Source organism: Acomys minous (assembly GCF_964271855.1).
Source record: "Acomys minous genome assembly, chromosome: 17".
NCBI classification, from domain to species: Eukaryota; Metazoa; Chordata; class Mammalia; order Rodentia; family Muridae; genus Acomys; species Acomys minous.
In genome coordinates this window covers 27,727,651-27,743,885 of record NC_140500.1, presented here as the reverse complement: position 1 = coordinate 27,743,885, position 16,235 = coordinate 27,727,651, and positions in this window count along the sequence as shown.

Sequence of the window (16,235 nt, the reverse complement as noted above, 5' to 3'; positions counted from 1 at the left end):
CCCCATCACCCCCATGAATATGCTTCCCTGTCTGTCCCTCTCCCCCATCCCCTGGAGAATATGCCCTTCCCAAGCAACTGCTGCACATTCTGTGCCCAAGAACTCTAGGAAGCATGGTCAAACATGGCAGTTAACCCTGGATGCAGGCGCTGGCCACATGCATGCATGACCACCTCTGCGTCTGGCTCTTCTGAGGTCTGCCAGCAGGGACCTCCCCCAGGCTTCCACACCTTCACTATCCCATTTCCCGTAGCATCCCAGAGAGATGGGTCCACATGTGCCTCCAGGAAAGGCTAATTCCTGAGACCCGTGTGGCTTGCCCATGTGCACCGTCCACCCATTCCCTTGCCATATCTAACCTCAAAGCCCAGCCAGGTCTGCTCATCTTACACCAGAGTCTAGCCAGGTGAGTCTATCAGAACCTCTACCTGTATGAACATTCCCAAGCCCCCAGACCTAGGCCCTGGAACCACATTCAGTACCCCAGCCTGGCCTGGACAGCTCTGCTCGCACCTTCCATAGCCTACTACCTTTGACATGTCACATCCAACTTCTCAGCCCAGCCAGGTACTGTACATTTGAGCCAGGGTCTAGCCAGGTGATTCAACCTGAGTCTTCCATCCAAGAATATTCCCCAAGCCCCATATGTGGCCCCCACAAAGTTCCAAGCTGGGACCAGAATGCACATCCAGTGTGGCTTCCCAGCCTCCCGTGTCCTGACTTCATCCCACCTACGCCATATCCAGCCTTCAGGCCCCACCACAGCCTAAACATGCTCTGTCCCAGTCGGCTGTGTCCATATCAGACAATGAACCAGCAAAAGAAGTCCACATGTTCAGATCTCATCTATAATATGCAGCCAATGTGATAGATCAAGACAGTAACTCCTTCCCAAAACCCACCATCCTATAGAAACATTTTCCAATGAGAATTACCTAATTGAACCCCAGAATACAGAATTTAAAATATCAAGCATAAACCTCATCAATGAATTCAAGGAATTTAAAGAAACAAAGAAATGGCTAAACAAACTTTAAGAGAATAAATGTCTGAGTGTTGCTCATGAAAACATAAACATAAGGTTGACTGGAATGATGAAGAGACGGCCTGGCAGTGGTGGCGCACACCTTTAATCCCAGCACTCAGGAGGCAGGGACAGGCGGATCTCTGTGAGTTCAAGGCCAGCCTGGGTCTACAGAGTGAATTTCAGAACAGCCAAGGCTACACAGAGAACACCTGTCTTTAGAAAGAGACAGAGACAGAAAGAGAGTTAGTTAGTTAGTTAGTTAGTTAGTTAGTTAGTTAGTTCAAGATGAAATGGTCATTGGAGCTGAAAGCCAAATATCCGTATGTAGAAGAGTGAAATTAGATCCATATTTCTCACACAAACTAACTACACTTTGCACAAAAACTAACTCCAGATGAATCAAAGACCTTAATGTGAAACTTGAAACATTGAAACTGCTATGTAGTAGCTGGGTATAGTGGTGCATGCCTTTAATCCCAGCCCTTAGAGGTAGAAACAGGAGGATCTCTGTGAGTTCAAAGCTAGCCTGGTCTACAAAGTGAATCCAGGACAGCCAGGGCTATTACACAGAGAAACTCTGTCTTGGAAAAAAGAAAGAAAGAAAGAAAGAAAGAAAGAAAGAAAGAAAGAAAGAAAGAAAGAAAGAAAAAGAAAGTGGCCCTCTTAGGCTCATAGGGAGTATCATTATTAGGAGATGTGAACTTGTTGGCTTGAGTGTGGCTTTGTTGGAGGAAGTGTGTTACTGGGGAGGGGGGGATTGACCTTTTAGATGCTCGAGCCAAGCCCAGTGTCCCTGCCACCTTCTTCCTGCTGTCTTCAGATCTGGATGTAGAATCCCCAGCTCCTTCTCCAGCACCATGTCCGCCTGAGTGCCACCATGTTTCCCGCCATGATGATAATGGACTAAAGCTCTGAAACTAGAAACTAGCCCCAGTTAAATAGTTTCCTTATCAAGAGTCACCTGGTGTCAGGAGTTGGCTCTGTCCCGTGGGGTGGGGCCAGGCATGGGTTGGACATTCCCTCCGTCTATACACTATCTATCCCTGCATTACTTGTAAGCAGGGACATTTGGAGTGGAAGGTTTTGTAGGTGGGTTGCTGCTCCCCTCCCACCACTGTAAGATCTGCCTGGCTAGACGGTGGCCTCCTCAGTCTCCATGTTGCCCACCGTTAGGATGCTCAGCTAGAGACATCCCATATCCTCCCCTGCGGCAGGTCTCCAGCTTGTCTCAGTGATGCCTCCGCCCTCGGTTTCCCTTTTCTCTCAAGCCCCCTACCCTCCCTTCCCCACTCTCCCCACATCTGACCCCTCCCCTCCCCCCACCCTCTCTCCTATCCGGTTTCTTTCCTACTTCCATTTCCACTGTCTATTCTATGTTGCTGTTAATTTAAGAGTATGGCCTAAAAATGTTTATTATTAGGCTTATAGCTATTACAGCAGTATTATCTAACCCACTTTCACAATCAATAAAGACACAGACACCTGATATATTTTAGAACAGCTTTACTTTACCTGGGGCAGGGCAGATATTAACTCCTAAGCTACCTTCCATTACATCCCAGCCTCCATCCCATGCCATCTGCTTCTAATAATTTCTATTCGAGCTACCTCCTGTCCATAATCCCAAAATGCTTGCTAATGCCATTCATCTGTGCCTTTTCTTTCCCTGTGGAACTTTACAGAGTTCCTCCGCTTGGTCCAAGAGGCTCTTTTCCTATCCCATGGCGATCCTCCTCTTTCTTCCTCCTCTGGTGCCTGCCCGCCTGCTTCTTCTTCCCAAGATCCTTCTCTCCTCAAAGCCTGCGAATCCTCACTCTGCCCCTTTGTTTTATGGAGCCAATCAGGGAGGCAAGGTTCCACAGCAATACTTGGGGTACGTGAGAATGTATCAGGACAGCAACTAACTGGCTCTTGGGAGCCAGTAATTATAGCACCAAACAAACCTCCAACCATTCTATTTCTCCGAGTGAGATTCGAGGAGGGCCTCTCTTGGGCTCTTCTTGTTACTTAGTTTCTTTGGATCTGTGAATTATGTAGCATATGCTATGTTTACAGACAGGAGCTTAACTTAATGGGCTTCTGAGAGGCCCCGCCCAGCCGCTGTTTGATTAGGATGCCAAGACTCACAGCCAAGCGTTAGGCAGAGTTCAAGGGGTCCTGTGGAAGAGTGGGAGAGAAGGATTGAAGGACCCCGAGGAGACAAGAATGCTGAACTAACCTAGAGCCATGAGGGCTTTTAGTGACAGAAGCACCAACCAAAGAGCACGCATGGACTGGACCGAGGTTCCCTACACATATGTAACCGATGGGCAGTTTAATCTTTATGTGGGTCCCCCAGTAAGCTGAGCCACTGCTGTCTATGACATAAACTCTGTTGCATGCTTTTGATCACTTCGCCCTAACAGGGCTGCCTGCCCTGGCCTCAGTGGAAGAGGAGGAGCTCAGACCCAATGGCACTTGATGTGCTGGGGTGGATTGCTAAGGGGGGCTCCCCTTTTTCTGAGGACCAGGAGAGGGGGATGGGGGGAAGAGAGTGGGAAGGAGGGACTAGAAAGAAAGGAGGGAGGAGGCTACAGTCGGGATGTAAAGTGAATATATAAATTAAACATAAGTTTTAAAAATTAAAAACAAAAAGAGTTGCCATGGTCATGGTGTCCCTTCACAGCAATAGAAACCCTAAGAGACATGCTAGAAGAAAACATAGGCAAACATGTTCTGTCCTACATGACACAGGTGTGGGAAGGGGTCTCCTGAATAGAACACCATTTATCCAAGATTTCAGACCACAAAATGACAAGTGGAACTTCATAAGACTGAAAAGCTCCTGCACAACTGAAGAAAGATTGGGTGAAGAAGAAACCCATAGAATTGGAGAGGATTTTTGCCAACTATACATCTGTCAGTATAATACCCAGAATATATAAAGAACTCAAAAAATAAAAACAGCCTATTCAAATGGACTATGGAACTGAACGGAGAGAAATCAGGCTGGGTACGGGAAGCCTAGCCAAATACTGGGACTAATGTGGTCATGAGTCTTACAGAAGAGCCTCCAACCACCACTTCCCTGAACCAACCTAATCCCTAACTCATTCTAAATATTTATCTTTATTCCTACAAGTAAGTATAACTCTCACCCTTAAAAAAAAAAAGAGAGAGAAAGAAAGACTTCTCTTTGCAATGCACAGAGACCATTAGAGAAAGCCACCACAAACAATCAAAATTCATAAAAACAAGTAATAGTGTGGTGCCCAGGCCCAGCTAATCCATCTACAACACAACTCGTGTACCTATGGCTCAGGGAACATCTCAGAAGAACAAACAGTAAGATTATAAGAGCCAGAGACACAGGAACTCAGCTGTCAGACTGTGTCTTCCAGAACTATTAGATGCTACAGGCATGAAATCTCAACAGCATGGCTACCTAAACAAAGCTGGACAAGGATGCTAACAAGGAAGAGGGAAGCACCATGGGGCCCCAATCCTAGACAAGAGCTACAGGCAGCGGAAGAATATCAGGGCAGGATAAATAGTCTTCCTCAGGGAAAAGCCCCCAGTTCCCAAGTTGGTTCAGCCTTGAAATCATATCTGTACAAGTAACATTATATAGATGGAACAGATTTACTCAAATCTGTGGGGCAAGGGGAGACAAAAAAGGCCACTGGCCACGAATTTGAATTTGATAGAGACAGGGTCTCACATAGCCCAAGTGGTCTAGGACCTGCTATGACACTGAGGATGATCTTAAACTTCTACTTGCCCTCCCAAATCCTGCAACTAACAGGTATGCACCACCACACGAGTAAAATAATTCCTCATTGGGCCATTCCCAGCTGAAACAAGCTGTCCTCCTGGGCATCCTAGATAAGCACTGAGAAGGTGTGCGAGGAAGGGCAAGACTCTCTTAGTGCTCTCTATTCACTCACTGGTAAGGGGCTTTGCTGCCCGTAGATAGTTGAGCACAGAACGTTGCTACAACTCCCAGCAGGCCTCAGGGCTCACAGGCCAGGGGTTGGGGACCTAATTCTACAGTCTGAAGAGTCATTATATGGGACAGTCATATCCACTTTCTGAAAGGGTGACAGTGATGGTCTCTGCTTTCATTCATTTACAAAACAAAATGCAAGCACACACCTGCATGCAAACACACACACACACACACACACACACACACACACACACACACACACACACACAGAGCTTAGCATGACTGCTGCACCCGAGCAGGAACACATGTTTATTTGCATCACTGAGTACACAGGAACTGAAACAGCAAGCAGCAGTCCAGATCTGGACCTGAACCTGGGTCCCCTCAGAGCCTGCCTCCCTCGGGGCTTTGTGAGCTTTCTCACAGGTCCTATGTGTATCCATGCACAGGCCTCCTGGTCTGAATTTTGTGAGTCCATTTGCAGGATGATTAAAAGGGAGAGGGGAAGATGGTGTGCTGAATACTGGAGGAAATAGTGTCTTGTTTACTTCTAAAAAGGGAGACATCTGCCAGTACCTCAGAGCCCCCATTTCCCTGAAGAATCCTTACCACAAATAATCTGTGATGAACTTCCAATGCCTCTCTCACAAGACTTTCCAAGTGCCTTAAAAAACAATGAAGCGTGCTCCAAAAAAGCATTCCAGCAGACAGCTGGGCCAAACTGCCTTTTGCTGAAGGGAGGGAGGGAAGGGGTTAGGACAGTAGCTTCTAAGTAATAGTAAGTGAAGGAGTATGGGACTTCTTCTCTCCAAGATGTGTTGCAGGTCGGGTGTGGTGGTGCATGCCTTTAATCCCAGAACTCGGGAGGCGGAGGCAGGCGGATCGCTGTGAGTTCGAGGCCAGCCTGGTCTACAAAGCGAGTCCAGGACAGCCAAGGCTACACAGAGAAACCCTGTCTCAAAAATAAATAAACAAATAAATAAATAAATAAATAAATAAATAAATATGCATCGTAGACTGGTCTAGGCAAACACAAATTCAACACTTGCCTTCACTAGTGCATGTGGACCTAGGCACACAAGAACACAAGAGTTGTGCATGACCACATCTGCTTTGACACTCCCACAGACACTGCAGACGTCAGGGAGGGAGCACACCTGTACTTCTCCATGGCTAGATTGTGTCAGCTTCCTGTTATGGCATGGAAGTGTGGGTCCAGACTCTCATGCACCTCTAAGAGGCCTACTGTCTGCCTTAACAGAGAGGTAATGGTGTCTCTGCCTCTGGCCCAAGGAGAGGCCACCTTGTGGGTCCCTTCTCTTCCCACCTGTTCTGAAGGCTCTTATGATTCCATGAGGTACATGCCCGTCCCTAAAATGCACGAATCATTAAATGCCTCCGTGCGGCCTGCTGAGACCCAAGTTTATCAAAATGGAGACAGCAGGCATTGTTTGGCATCTGTGATATCCCTCATTATAAGGCCAATAATTTTACACAGAGTTTCACTTAAAACTTGCGTGCCGCCAGGAGTGGTGGCGCATACCTTTAATCCCAGCACTCAGGGAGGCAGAGGCAGGAGGATCTCTGTGAGTTCAAGACCAGCCTGGTCTATGAAGTGAGTCCAGGACAGACAAGACTACAAGAGAAACCCTGTCTCGGAAAAACAAAACAACAAACAGAAAACCCTTGCATGTCTTCCTGTTAGGCACAGTGGCTTGAGACAGTGGTCTTCCAGGTCTCTCATCTCATAGACACCTCAACTACAAAGATGGTCAAGGAACCTAAAAGCTGAAGGACTTTCTATAAGAAATGTGGCAAGCATTAGCTTCACAATGTGACCAAAACAAGAAAGGGAAGAATGCTTCCCCGTACAGTCAAGGAAGGCGGCACTACAGAAAGAGGCAGAGCGGCCACTGTGGGCAGACAAAGGCGAGTTCCTGAAAGAAAGCCAAAACCACAAAGGACTGTGTCCAGCTGCCTGTGTTGAGCCTAACCTCAGACCCAAGAGGACGCTGGCTGTGAAGAGAGGCAAACACTTTGAACTGGGAGGCGACAGGAAGAGAAGGGGCCAAGTGATCCAGCTCTAAAACCTGTGTGGCCTGAGCGAAAAAATACAGTAGAGAAATGACCTGTTAGAAAAGAAAACCATTGTTAGTCATTCGTCAAACAAACCTTACACGTTACGCCAGTGATCTCAACACCTGGAAGGCTGAGGTAGGAGGATGCTGAATTCCTAGTGAGGCTGTCTCAAAAAAAAAAAAATGAAAACAAAAATAAACTAAAACTGGGATATACGGCTTTGGGAAATATATCACTTTGCGCAGGTTGCATAGGATGTCATTCTCTGCTCCACATTCCTGCTCCCTCTTGCAAGAAAGGAACCCTGTGTCTCCTATGGCCACCCTTGCAGGCAGCCATATGCCCTGACCCCTGTTTAATGCCGAGTACAGCCAAGTACAGCCTATAAGGCTATTCATCCACATTTTAATGTGCCTTATCTCTGCACTGGAAAAATCAGGGATTCTCACACACCGGAAAGGTCTTTTGACAGGACAAACGATGGGGTACAAGTGAAAGGGCAGATGGGTGAGGTGAGGCCCCCCCCCCCGCCCGAGAGCCCAACCTGTGCCACATTGCGGCATGGCCCTGGTGAAGTGGCACTGGGTCCCTGCGGAGGTTGTCTCACGTCTTCAAAGAGGACCTGCCTCAAGGCTGTGCTGTGACACGGAGCCTGCAGAGACGGCAGGCCAGGCAGAGTTGCCTCCCGCCAGCACGCTTCTCCCTCTCCATTCTAGGGTGTGGAGCTTAATCTGGTCCATACCCTAAAAGATGCATCCCTAACCAATAGAAAAAAATGAAACCGGAAGGTATGCATTCCATTAAGCAGAACGGGCATGAAGCTTTTCAAACGTGTTTATCCTAGACGCTTAAATCCTAAATAAATCCAAGCGAAGCCTAACCTTACAGGTTCAATGTGTTCCTTTTCTCAAGATAATCACCACTAAACCTTAGGAAGCCTTCCTGTGTTGTTACAAGTGGAAAGGAGTGGGGATAAATAGTCCTAGCTTTCCTTGGGAAATATTTGCTGGGTTTTAGAACGCACTGAGCTCCTCGCAATTATGGAGGGGAAAACCCTATGAGACGGGAATCAATTTTCTTCAAAGCTTTAAAAGCCAGCCTAAAAATTTAAAGCCACCACCAGAAAGTGCAAGGCAAACATTTCAAGATGTTGGTTTGGGAACAGATTTTCTGGTTCAGAATCCAAAGCAAGCATGGACCCATGGTATCAGAAGACACCGAGGAACTGCTGCATGGCAAGGAAGTCAAGCAGTAGGGAGGAGAGCGGGCTGTGGACATGCACTCAGCAATGGTAACCAGCCAGGAGGTAGAACTGGGCCTATAGCTCAGGAGTAGAGCACTGGCCTGGCATGGGCAAGGCCCTGGGTCTGATATCAGATGCTTCAAGAAAAGAAAAAGAAGGCCAGAAGTGGTGGCACATGCCTTTAATCCCAGCACTAGGGAGGCAGAGGCAGGCAGATCACTGTGAGTTCAAGGCCAGATTGGTCTACAAAGTAAGTCCAGGATATTCAAGGCTACACAGAGTAACCCTGGCTCAGAAAAGAAAAAAGTGACCAAAAAAAGTATATAATGGGCCTGGGGAGATGCCTCAGATGTTAAGAGCACTGGATGCTCTTCCAAAGGTCCTGAGTTCAATTCCCAGGAACCACATGGTGGCTCACAACTATCTATAATGAGATCTGGTACCCTCTTCTAGTGTGCAGGCAAAATGCTGTATACTTTAAATAAATAAATAGTATATAATGCAACCTAAAATAGGCCAAGGACATAAACATAGAGAAGAAATTCAAATAGTTAATAAATTCATGAAAATGTTCAGTTTCATTAGATGTCAGGAAGTACACATCAAATTGACAATGAGTTATCTAACCATAGTACAATGGTTATCAAAAAGACAAAATGAAAAGTAGCTATGGGGTCCCAACCATGGAGGGTTGTGCCTGGACCACGGAGGAGGCTTGCAGCTCTGGACAGCAGCACCAGGGGGCGTTGGAGAGCATGGCAGCCACACAAGTCACTTGGAGTGCAGCTGACTCCAGCGTCACAGAGAAATAGCATCTCAAAACTTTTCCCAGCTTTTCTGTCGCAAAAGAGCTGACGTGTCAGCTGACTGGACACAAGCAGACCGAAAGCCAGCAATTAAACTCAGGCATAAGGCTGTGAAAGTAACATGATTTCACCACGTGTGTTATAAGCATAGGAATTTCAAACTCCTCTACCAATTACGGAAGGAGAGCAGCACCCTTCTAGTGGCAGGAACGTCCAACCTGTTGACACTGTGACAGGTGCCATTATCTATGAATGGGTTAGACCACCTTTCACAGCTACCCGAGGATGCATGCAGTCCTAGGGCCACAGATTGGATACACCTGCAGCTAGACTGTGAGGTGAAGGCGTCATTAAAGGATAGAGGCTGTACGAGAAGCTGCTGAGCCCTGGAAACAGACGCCTGGTGCTCAGGGAAGAGGAAGGGGCCAAGCGTCAGCAGGATTCGTGGCATCAGATTCTTAGAGTCAAGGAGGAAGCTGCTTTACCACCAGCAAGTAAGTGCCACGCCATATCATCCAACAAACGTCGTCTCTGCCAGTTCAGAAGGAACTTCCAGTGACCAACACTGGAGTTGCTCAAAACAAAATCCCCTCCTCCTAGAAAATTCATGACAGTCCCCTCTGCCTGGGAAAACAGTAATGACAGTTGGGAAACTACTGGTTCTGTGTCGGCAGGACTCAGTAAGGAGATCAAGTCTGTATCCAAAAGAAAAGCATGGCCAACTGCCACGATAGTGGCTACTTCAGCTACGACCAGGTACTCAAGATGCCCCCATCAACTCTGTGCTGTGCAACTGTAAGTTCCCACCCCTAAGGAACTCCTGACTTCAGGACCTCCTTGCACAAAAGGCATTCATGGCTGATGATGATGTGGTTAGCAGAGGCGTGGGTGGTGTGAGGAAGTAAGCATGCCACATCCAGGCGTCGGGCCCCAGAAGCCCTGCAGCCAGCAACAAACGTCTGCCCACTTCTCAATGGATGGACTTAAACTATTTCATGCAAATTATCCAGCCAGTAGCAATGTTATGCTGACTGACTCACTCAGACAACTGTAGCAAAATGGCCCAGCTTGTCACTGGTCTGTTCCATGGTGGCAGTCCCAAGACAAGACGTCCATGCAAATGATTTGGACATACAAATCCTTCTAAATTTGAATATGAGACAGAGAGAGAGAGACAGACAGAGACAGAGAGAGACAGAGACACAGAGGGATGGAGAGAGGAGACACACAGTAGCGAAGCAGTGTGTTCCTGCTTGATGGAACTGACTTCTGTTTGTAATTCTCCTTTGTTGTTTTCTTACTTTGAAGGAAGTCATTGAAACTACTCTCCAGCCAAAATAGCAGCATGACAAAATGCTCTTTTTAGGAGTTCTTAAGTTATTACCCACTTCATATTTTCAGGCCAGGAAGACTTGTGTGCATCTGTTGTCCTAGCTACTCAGGAGGCTGAGGCAGGAGAACCACTGGAGCTCAAGTAATTGAGGCCAGACTGGACAGAGAGGCGAGACTCCATCTCAAAAAAAATAAAAAATAAAAAGTGCTTTCAAAGGATTAGCATGGCAAGGTGGTGGTGCCAACGTGCCCAGAACTCAGGGAAGCAGAGGCAGGCGGATCTCTGTGAGTTCAAAGCCAGCCTGGTCTACAAAGTGAGTCCAGGAAGGATACACAGAGAAACCCTGTCTCAAAAAAAAAAGTTAAGAGCTGGAGAGATGGCTCAGAGGTTAAGAGCACTGGCTGCTCTTCCAAAGGTCATGAGTTCAATTCCCAGCAACCACATGTTGGCTCACAACCATCTATTACGAGATTTGTATACATAATAAATAAATAAGTCTTTTTTTAAAAAAAAGTTAAAAATAATAAATAAAAGAAGAAGAAAAAAGATTAGCATGAAACTATTGGAGAGAAAGTCTAGATTCTCTATGGCTTGCATTACACTAGTATCCATAGGAATGTGGCTCACCAACCTCCATCTCCAAAGAAGCTTCTAACTTAAAAGCCACTGAAAATGACTTTAGCATTGACTTGTAAGTTGACATGCTTCAACTGAGGCATTGGGTTAAAAAAAAACAAAACAGAAGAACATCATTGTAGTGGGCAGCATCATGGGTGGGGATATAGTTTTTATAACTGGTTACCCCCTGCCTTAGTTATGGTTTCATTGCTGTGAAGAGACACTGTAACCATGGTAACTCTTATAAAGGAAAACATTTAATTGGGGCTGGCTTATGGTTTCAGAGGTCTAGTCCACTGTCATCATGGTAGGAAGCGTAGCAGCATGCAGGCAGACATGGTGCTGGAGAAGCTGAGAGGTTGACATCTTGATCCTCGGACAGCAGAAGGAGACTGTATCACACTGTGCATAGCTTGAGCATAGGAGACCTCAAAGCCCGCCCCCACAGTGACAAGCTTCCTCTAACAAGGCCACACCTCCTAATAGCGCCAACTCCCTATGGCCAAGCATTCAAACACAGCAGTCTATGGGGGCCACTCCTATTCAAACCATTTCTCTGAGTTTTCATCACAACCTTCTGAGATAGAGGTCATAACCCTCACTTTCCGGACATAGAAAACAAGTCTGAGCAAGATTGAAAGTGTTCTGTAAGCTCAAAGACCTGTGGGAACTATTATGGGATATGTCGCATATTTGTTTCATTCTAAATCCCTGAGTGCGGCCTCCCTCCCTGGCAGTTTCCCGGTTCAGGAACTTTACACTGAGGCCTGGAAACTCTTGAAGGGAACTTTGGGACCTCAGCCCTTACTCCCTTTTGCTTTTCTGACCAAGATGTGAGTGGTTTTACTTCACAGTGTGATCTTGCCACAACCTACTGGTCATTGAGCAGGAGCAGAACAGGAGTGTCCAGCCCACAGGCCGCTCGCATCCCAGGATACCTGAGATTGATGAAATTGAATTGCAATGTCAAAGGGCTGGATACCTTAAGACCAGACTCCTCACCCACCCACCCAACTGGGAGGCGCTTACCCCTTTTCTTGTTATGGGTTGGTTGTCTCTAAGATGTTATTACAGTAGAGAGAAGCTGTTTATCCCACGTGACCTCACACGTGTGTGCTGAAGTTGGACAAGGCTTTGGACTGAGTTGCTGTAGTTGCAGTCAACATAGACTCAAACAGGATAAAATTGGAAGTGAAAGAATCTTATCCTTTTCCTTTTTTTGTTTGTTTGGTTGGTTGCTTGGTTGGTTGGTTTTGTTGTTGTTGTTGTTTGCTGTTTTTGAGTTTGTGGAGGTTGTCTTTTTTTTGTTTTGTTTCATTGTGTGTTGTTTGGTTGATTTCGGTTTTTTCAAGGTACAGTCTCACTTTGTAGCTCTGGCTGTCCTGGACTGTGTAGACCAGACTGAACTTGAGCTAACAGAGATCCACCTGCCTCTGACTCTTAAGTGCTGGAATTAAAAGCATGTTCCACTATGCCCAGACGACTTTTTTCCTTTTACTTGGAAGTTTCACCCTTTTCCACATCACTTTGTGTGTGAGCTACTGTACACCACAAAGCTAGAATCCAGGAGAAGAGAAACAGGCACCACCTTTAGAATGGGATATATTTTAAAGCTGTGTGGCCATTTTTAGCGCACACAAAGTAGGCACCCACTATCTGTTGAGCACAGGGCCAAAGGGTTACCCAGTTATTAAAAAGATTTAGGCTATACACAAACAAATTGCTGACTACCCATTCAGGTAGAATTGTAATACTGGTTTATAGATAAATCCAGTTTCTAATGAAAACCTTGAAATCAGAAGATACTAAAATGGCATTGCTACATGGAGTCAGGTGGAAGCCAGGTTAACCACTTCATCTGAGTCATGAGGAGTCTGGGAGGGCCATGTGGCATGTCCAAACTCATGAAGCTTGTTGGATAAGAACTTGGGCCAAACGCAGTCTCCTGCCTTCCAGCCATATGGCCTTGATGTTCAGCCTTCTGCAGCAGATGGTCATGAAGCCAAAACAGACCCTGGGCTACGGAGTACTAACAAAATGAAAGAGGCTCTATATACCCATGAAGATGAAAGAATAGAGTTTCAATAGGATAAAGTGTTGAGTCATTAAATAACAGTTTATTTACATGGTTTCATATTTTTCCTGCTTCAAAATTTAGAACTTTATCTCATGAGCACATTCGTTCGGTGCCTGATCTATTCACCAGGAAGCGGAACAATCTAGATGCCCATCAAAAGGCCCATTAAAAGGTAAGAAAGGCATGGTGCACATACACAGTGGAATATTACTCAGCTGTGAAGAAAAATGGAATCAGAAATTTTGCAGGTAAATTAATGGAACTGGAAAAATTGTATGAATGAATTTTTACTTGGGCCCAGAAAAACATGTTCTCTCTCATATACAGATCCCAACTTCAGGGCTTTGTTTTGTATGTTTAATTTAAAGCCAGAAAACTAGAAAGGGGCCTTCAGTGGGGTATAGGGGAGTTAGACACACTATGAGATGAGGATAGCAGACTATAGGCCAACCAAAAGAACAGAGGAGGAGAGCCAGGCACAGTGGCACACACCCATAATCCTAAAACTCAGGGGGGCAGAGGCAGGTGGATCAATGTGAGTTTGAGGCCAGCCTGGTCTACAAAGTGAGTCCAGGACAGTCAAGGCTACACAGAGAAACCCTGTATTGGAAAAAAAAATTATTGCCCAAAATGGGTGGACAGCATTGCTCCCAGAAGGCATGGATTGTTAGATGAAAATTGCAATACAGAGCCTGGGGGACCTCCCTACAAATAATTGCTCAGGGAAGTCTAGGGGCCTCCAAAATAAGACAAGCTATCGCCACTGTCCTTGGTTAATCACCATAGCTATGCAAGATCCTATTGCCAGAGGTAGAGAGATGGCTCAGAAGGCAAGAGCGCTCACTGCTCTTCTAGAGGATCTGGGTTCTACCCAGAACTAGAGCCTGTATGCTGTGATGCAGACATGACAGGCAAGATGTGCCCACCGCTTCAGAAGAAGTGTGATCATTACGGGGTGGTTAACACAAAAATAAATTGGATTGGATGTTGAGGCCTGTGTCACAGGAGGGAATTCCATGCTGCACTGTACTGTCACCCTGGTCAAAAGCCCATGGCTAGGGAGGCCACAGACTGTTGTCATTACTTCTCTATTGCTGAGATAAAACACCGTGACCAATGCAACTTATAAAAGGAAGTGTTTAAGTGTGTTTCTGATTTCAAAGAGTAGCAGTCTATGATGACAGAAAAGACACGGAGGCTGGGACAACTGAGAAGTCACATCTTGGTCCACAAGTAAGAGGCGGTGAGTGAGAGTACGGGGAAACTCAGGCTTTTTTTTTTTTTTAAGTAAAAATCAAAATTAATGTAAAGAAAAACAACTTGAAAGCCACTGCAAGAACAATGGGCAAAGCAACTCCTGAAGAGGGCAAGGTGGTTCCACTGCCTGGAGGACTGCAGGAAAGGTGTGCGCCATGGAGTTGGAGAGGATGCGCGTTATGTGCAAATGAACTTCTTTGAGGGTGGAGGGCTCCTTGGTCATTGCCGACAATCAGAACGCATGTGAGCTTCTCTCTGCGAGTGTCCTGCACATCTCAACATCTCCACTCTCCTACACAGGATCATCTTCTGTGTCAGCCAACTCTCAACGGAGGGGCACCTAGAACAGCACCATCACCCCGGACAAACGGCATCGGGATATTCTGTTTAGTTGGTTTATGTATCTCTTCATATGTCTCTTCAGCAATCTCTATTGTCGTCACAGTTTCTTCTGCATCTCCCAGGATGACATTTAAATGTTCATCATAAGCATGTAATGTGCCTTGAAGCTCTCAGTCCTTTCTCATCTTCATATAAATTCACTCATGCAAACTGAGCCTGATGCGATCCAGGGGTTCCTCTTTGGTACCTGGTAGGCTGTAGGCTTAGATTTCTCAGAAATCTACTTTATTTAGGGTTCTTAAATGTCTTTACCCTCTTACAACTCCCCAAGCCTAAGTAGGAGAGAAAGAAGGTTAGGAGGAAAGCAGGGGATGTAAACCTCTTCTTCTGGCTGAGTAGGGTCGTTGGGTTCTTTTTGAGGCAAGACCAATCTCAGTTGTCAGCAGCAAACCCAGCAGGCAGTCCTCCGTCAGTCTCCTCCAAACGGCTGCTGCTGCCACCGCCACCGCTCTCCCTGTAGGCTTTCTTTTTTATACTCTGAAGAGTCCTCAGAATTCAACTAACTCCAGCTGGCAAAGACCACACCCCTGCATGAGGCAATTATGAGCTGTGGACTAAATAAAACCCCACACATGGGATTAAAACAAAAACATGTTTACATAGCATAACTGAGTTTACAAACAACAAAACAAAACAAAACTTCCATTACAGTAGTCTGTTGCTGATCTATGTCATCCACCATGTTTCTTTTCTTTTCTTTTTTCTACATATACATCTATACTATCACACGTATATACAACAAGCTACCTACAGCAAGAAGAACCACTAAATAATCAGGAGTTACATAAATGCTACATTCGCAGTGCTTTGGCCGTCTGCACTTGGCAGCCTTGAAGAAAACATTTTTCCCATCTTGCTGCCTTTAAAATTCTGAATGCAAATCAATATCCACCACATCTCGTCGCCATCGACTCAGAACAACTATCTAGGCCTAAAAACATCTTAAGCCCAAAACAACTAAGCTTACTTGTAAAACCAAACTATCTGGTCTTCAACCCCATCAGAGACTTGAGAAGGAACAAAATTAATCACCCAGGGAGTGCAGGTTAGCAGCTTCCAAAATGAGAAGATGACAGAGACGGTTTGCTGCCCAAACCGTCACCCAAAACTCTCTAAAACATTGGAGCATCATCTTCAGCCTTCTGGACCAATACATTTGTGAGGCAGGAACTATTGAGGACTTGCTTACCCTGTCTTGGCAGAGTAAGCCGTTGGCCGTTGACTCTGCCTGCATCCAAGCTTGCCTACTTTTAAGCAGAATTCTGTCTGTGGTTGAAACGAGGACATTTTGCCCAGTTTACCACATTTGAAGCCAGCTCCATAAGGAGGTTCTTTGATGCTCATCATCTTCTTTGAGATAGGCTGGGTGTTGCCAGAAGTTAATCTGTCTCATTGTCAATGAATCTTTAAAATAATAAAAAACATCTTTAAATGCCATATTCCGTAGGCCTCTGAGGTTTTGAAC